Below are 6,000 nucleotides of genomic sequence, written 5' to 3' on the forward strand. Positions count from 1 at the left end.
ACTGCCACTGATAGAGATGGTAGAGTCTCCCAGACAGTCTTATCTAGCATGTAACTCTCTTCCCACTTAGAAAGTTTTAATTTCTGCACATCTAAGTAGCCCTTGCTACAGTTTATTTTCATCTTTTTCCTTACTCTGTCCTTACGCATTGCTTTTATCCTATTCTGCAATGTATATGGAGAGCTATTTTCTCCTTGCATCTCTACACATGCAATAGCAGTCCATGAAACTCTAAGAGGTTATTGTGTCTCATTTTTCCCTTCCCTAGACTAAGCAGACTCAATCCTCTTAATCTTTCCTTGAACATCACACAGCTGGCTGGTTTGAGCATGGAACAGGGAAGCATGAGCCCACATCGCCCTCAAGGAGCTGCCTTCAGCACTCACCTGTTAAATAAAAATAAGTTGCCTAATAGTCTTTACTTCCCCTTCACCCTTTGAAGCACCCCCCGCTCCAGGTCATCCCCATCCTGTGTTTTTAGGGCTTGTCCACCCCCACTGGTGTGTCCTGGAAACTCCCACTGGTGGGTGCCCCAGAAGGCCTGGTCTGGGTGTCCCTGAATCCATCCATGAATCCCTAATTTCCTGCCACTTCTGGGACTAGGGACCTTACAACCAGAGCTACGTGGCAATCAAGGCACATTTTGCTTTCCAAAGAAATTAGCCAGCACTTAGTTGCCTATGCCCTGTTTTAGATACAGCAGAGTGGGTTAAGGTCAAGTGCTGTAGCTACCATGCCCAAACACTTGGCGCACGCTGGACGTCTTTGCCTGCCCTGGTATGGTTTTGAAGGAGAAAAGTGTGCAAAGCAGTCTGCTTGACATCTGTAGGGACACATCCTTGGAAGAAGCAAAAGCTCAGATTAAGAGCTGATATATCAAAGTAAGTGCTCCAAAATTTAAACACCTACTCAGAAGTGCTGGCAAGAAAAGCTGGCATTAATTTACAGGGAGGAAGGTGAAAACCATCAAGTGCAGCTGCACTAGGACTATGTGGCTGAAGTGTTCACTCTTATCCTTTCCCAGCTCAACATGTTTGGGTGATGTCAAACCCCCCGGTAATGGCAGGTCTCACTGTCAGGGCAAACAAAAGCTCCGCTGAAGCACCAGGGACCAGAGCACAGTAGAAAGTGCTGCTCCAAGGGCTGGGCTTTGGCAAGGGCGCTGTAGGCTGAAGCAGTGCTAGCAAGCTGCCTTCCCAGCTGCCACCAGGGCACTGCAAAGGGACTCACCGAGCCCCCAGATACGGACTTTGGAGAGGGGAGAGGAAGAATCGGCAGCTGTCACCAAAAGCTGCAGCCCTGGCACAACCTGCTGCTATCTCCCTAGAGTGCATTGTGAAGCCTCACAAACATCCCAGATAGGGTTGGTACAACAAATTGGGGCAGACCCTGGGATTCCCCTCTCCTGCTTGTTGCCCATATCCATCCTTCTGTGGCTCCTGCATCCCTGAGTGGCTGCTGCAGAGACTCCATGGTACCCACGGTGTCCTGCCCTAACCTGTAGCCTCCGTGAATCAGGCTGTCTGGGGGACAGCTGCCCTGCCAGCTGCACACCAGGGAGACAAGGGAAAGCTAGAATTACGTTTCTGCTCACAGCATGAAAGCCAACCCTTGAAGGACAATTCTGTTAGCTATGTTGTGGCAGCTACAAGAGGTTTTTGGAGACAGAAACACTGAAGATATTTAGCTTGATTATAATTTTCAAGACAAAGCTTGTTGTGACAATGAATTATTTAACTTGGAGAGGTTCTCAGCATCTTATAATTATGCACAAAAAAACAAGGCTCTGAACATTAAGACCCAAGATTAAAGCAAAAAATAAGAGACTAGCAGATTTGTCCTAGTCCGGCAGATTTCTCTGACAAATTAAAAGCAAGTACCTCTGTATTACTCTTTCACACTGAGCTGGTGATCAGCACTACCCCTGCATAACCAGGAAGACTATGGCAAAACCTGAATGTCCTTTCATTTTCAGGCACCCATGAAAAGGCTGCATGCTACCAAAATCTCCGATTTGAACCCTGAAAAGAAAATATTGCGAAGCTATGCAGTGGTAGTTTGGGGGCTAGTGATGACTTCCCCTCAGTACACTGCTGTGTGGAAGATGTGCCCGAGTCGCCTTCCTGACAGACAGCTCAAGGTCTGCAAAGCTGAACCTCTGATTCCCTTTTTATTCACACCAAGTGTTCCCCAATCAAGCCACAAAACTCTGGGTGAAGTTGGAAAAGCTGCAAATTACATCCCAGGGCAGAGCAGATGGCAGAGTCGCAGCGATTGAGTTACTGCTCCTTTGATACCACCATCTGGGCCCCCTCCCACCTGTCCTGCAAACAAACCCTGGCAAAAGTTTTTGCCCTCCCTCAAAGCTCTGTCCCCTACCAAGCTGGCCGACAGCATCTTGCACCACTGCACAGTGTCACTTCTTATATTTAAAATGCTGAAAAGAAAGGGAACATGTAATTAGGAAGACTCTAGTCCTCTTTTTGCAACCTTAACCCTGCTCCTGTTCAGCCCAGCAGAACAGTGCTGTTACCTTCCCCCAGGATAATGAACCGGGGTCTGTCAGACTCTTTCCTAGGCAGGTGAAATATCTAGCAAATTCTGGCCCCATTACCCATTAGGTACAAATTGCTTCAGAATTGCCTTGACCCGATTGCATTGGTTGTCCTTGGTCTTGGTCACGGTCCTCATTACCTCTCCTCTGCAGGGCACACTCATGAATGCTACCAGGGTGCAAAAATCACCCCTTCTTATCCTGCTCCTTGAGTTATACACTGGCTGCAACTCCACATGGGCAGAAAAGCCCTGGCTCCTTGCCAAGCCAGACACGACAACCTGCTGCAAAGCTCACCCCACCGTGGCCCCCGCTGCTCTGGGCACAAGCAGGAGGCAACATCCTGGGCCAAGGGTGAGCTGGATCCTCTTGAAGTTGGCCTTGGAGAAGACAGGTGGTGCCTACCAGCTCAGGGAAAGGCAGATTTTTCAGGGAAATTTTGGCCAAGTCGTCTCCTTGCCTGAGACCTCACACTCCCTTTCTGTTTGTTCAACTGTCTTGTAGGGCTTGGCTACTAGCAGAATTAAGGTCACAACTCAGTCTGTTAAAAATACCCATCCAATTATCTGTTAGGCCATGTTTATCTTTCATTTTCCTGGCTGCAAGTAGTCCTGGAAGCAACAGGATGGCTCACCTCAATGAAGCCAGCCGGTCTGGGCATATGGTCTTTTTCTTCCCACCTGCTTTCTCCCAAAAAGTGCCATGTGAGGGCTCTGATCTCCCTTTTAAAAGGGTCCTCTAGTCTTCCCTTTGAGAGTGCTGCAAGGTCTCCTCCACCACACAGCAATCTGTTCACAGCATAATTATTCTCCGTTAAGGCCTCAGAGACCGCGACGCTCCTGACATTTTCTGTTGCCTGGAGAGGGGTAATTTTTCATTGCTTTGCTGAGGACTCTTGCACTTCACAACAGTAATGGAGCATCCAGCTATACTCTGAGCTGCAGCCTACAGTTTATTTTTATCTCTTGATGGACATAAGCTGAAGGACTTCCAGCTAAGATTGGGAAAATGGGAAAGTGTAAGCAAAGCTATTAAGCAAATTATTGCAGAAGCTCATAGCAAACCACAGGGTCTTTCATGGTGGATGTAACATCTTTTTGAAATTGTACAATTACAAAATACACTTTACCAAATACTAAGCTATGAGTAAAAAGTAGCAGGAGAGAAGGGATCTCAAGTTACACTAAAATAAACTCTCAAATACAGTCAACAATATCATACATGCCTCTAACTTTATCTGCCTCCAGCTACAGATCTCGAGGCCAGATCCCTGTTGCAGCTGGTATGTGATTATGTCAGCTGAGCTGCTCATGGAGGAAAGACATCACTTCATCTCTGGGATACACGCTAAAAAAAATGGAGCCTAGAAACTGTACTTTGGCAGGAGCTGCACATCCCCAGCCAGTTATTGCATTTTTTCACATAGTCTGTTTAAAAGAAAGAAATCATTACAGAATATGCTCTTGCAAGCACTTGGTAAACAAACAGAGCAGGAAAGGGCTGAAATTTCAGTTTGGATTTGAAATGCTGTTGCATGCAAGAAGTGTTTTCAGCTAGTTCTGAAATCTGACATCTAATTAAACTTTCCAAAACAGATGACCAACATCTACAAGCCTGAAAAATAAGAACATCTGAGTTTTGCCAGCCCTTCCCAGTGATTTGCCAAAGAGTAAGTATTTCAGTTTCAAGATTTTAAAGGGAATTAGCTCTGAGAATGAAACAGTAAGACAAAACATAAATTCTCTTTTCCTTTATCTTTCCGGTAGCATTCCTAGTGGTGCTGAAAAAAGGCAGGCAGGCTAGGCTGCCTTCTCCCTCTTACAAAGGGTACAGGGGGGCCGGGGGTTACAAACAGGGCTTGGGGACACTGCCCTGGGCAAGGCAAATCCCTGCTCCCAAGTCAGCCAAACGCCTTTCTGTCCTGCAATTGCTCCCTTACATTAGACAAACTGCACTTAGGTCCCAGAGTAAAAGTCAGTTGATATTTTTCAGCACAGTCTAGGGCAAAAATGAGTATGATGCTGCTTTGCTCCAGACAGGGGGCTTTTTTCGCTTTTAAACCCAACCCTAAAATTCAAATTAGCCTCCAGCTCAAAGCCTTTACCACCAGGGCATGAATGCTAAATAGCCTGCTCCCAGTCCAATCTGTTCACTGCCTGGCTAATGATTATTCTCCATAGAAACCCTACCAGAGTCAGTTATTATTCTCTCCTCATGCACTTGTATCTCTCTCGTATTTATATAAGATTAAGTAGCCCTGTTAGGTTTTTACCTCTCTGATTGGAGCTTACTTTAACCTCAATTAAGCCATCAGCCCGGCTTTCTGAAGGCAGAGCAATAGCATAGCCATTATCATTCTCTCCACCTTTTGTATGAAAATGATGTTGAGGATTGGTTGCTTTGGGGATTGCTCTGTGGCAGGTAACCAACGCCGAGAGTCAGGGAGGATAAATGGTGCCAGACTCCCAGAGGTGCCGTGGCACTGTGTAATTATTGTTCCAGACAGCTGAAAGCAGCAGGGTTTCTGGTTCCCCTGCTTAGTTTCAGTCTGCCATGATTGCTGGCACAGAGAGATGCTGATTATAAGTAAACATTAATTATGCCCTGCTACCCCACTGTTAGCATTGCTGGGCTTGCAAACAACAGAAGCAGAGCGCTGCGCTTGGCTCTCACTGCTGAAAACTCACCTATACAGATTTCAGCATCCAGATTTTCATCTCGCTTGGTCAAAGGACATTGCTCCTAAACGTCATCCTCATACATCGCTAGAGTTGTGGTGCTTTTTGTACCGCTGCTTATGCGCTGTACTTCAATGCTGTTGCGAAAATAATGAGTAAAGTACTTATTCTTTGAAGAAGGTGAGCTCAGGTGATGCAGCAAGCTATTCTGTTATCTGCTCCGGAACAGAGAAATTATTTTAGCATCTTTAAAGGAAAAAAAGCCCAAGGCAAATAAAACTTATCAATCATCCTATATGTCAAGGTAATTCTTTTCAGATAATGTGTTTTTTTTAAATGGCAGCCTATTCCTCCTTCTTTTTTATGTGGCTTTGGGATTTTTTTTCTTTGCTAAAGGAGGCTTAAAAATGCAAAGCTCACAGCATCGCAGACGGTAAACACTGATCTTCAACTTGCATGGACAGTTACAAAGTGATTTCTGTGGCGCTCGAAATGCAGCCTCCGAAGCTGATGGAATTTCACTGCGCTGTGATTGCACCGCAGTGCAGTGAGATAGGTTCAATTTGATTATCTGGCTATTCCATTTCGCCTATATTTACAACCTGCCTGACCTCTGGGGGAAGGGGAGGACAGGCAGCCAATCATGCCGAGACATTTCAAAAGGTCAAAGCAATACAGCGTTTACCACTATAATTCACAGGCTCTACAATTCTGAGACCTCATGACAAAAATTGCCAGAAGAACATAGTCAATGTGGAATATTTGTCC

Source organism: Phalacrocorax aristotelis, chromosome 2 (genome assembly GCF_949628215.1).
Source record: "Phalacrocorax aristotelis chromosome 2, bGulAri2.1, whole genome shotgun sequence".
NCBI lineage: Eukaryota > Metazoa > Chordata > Aves > Suliformes > Phalacrocoracidae > Phalacrocorax > Phalacrocorax aristotelis.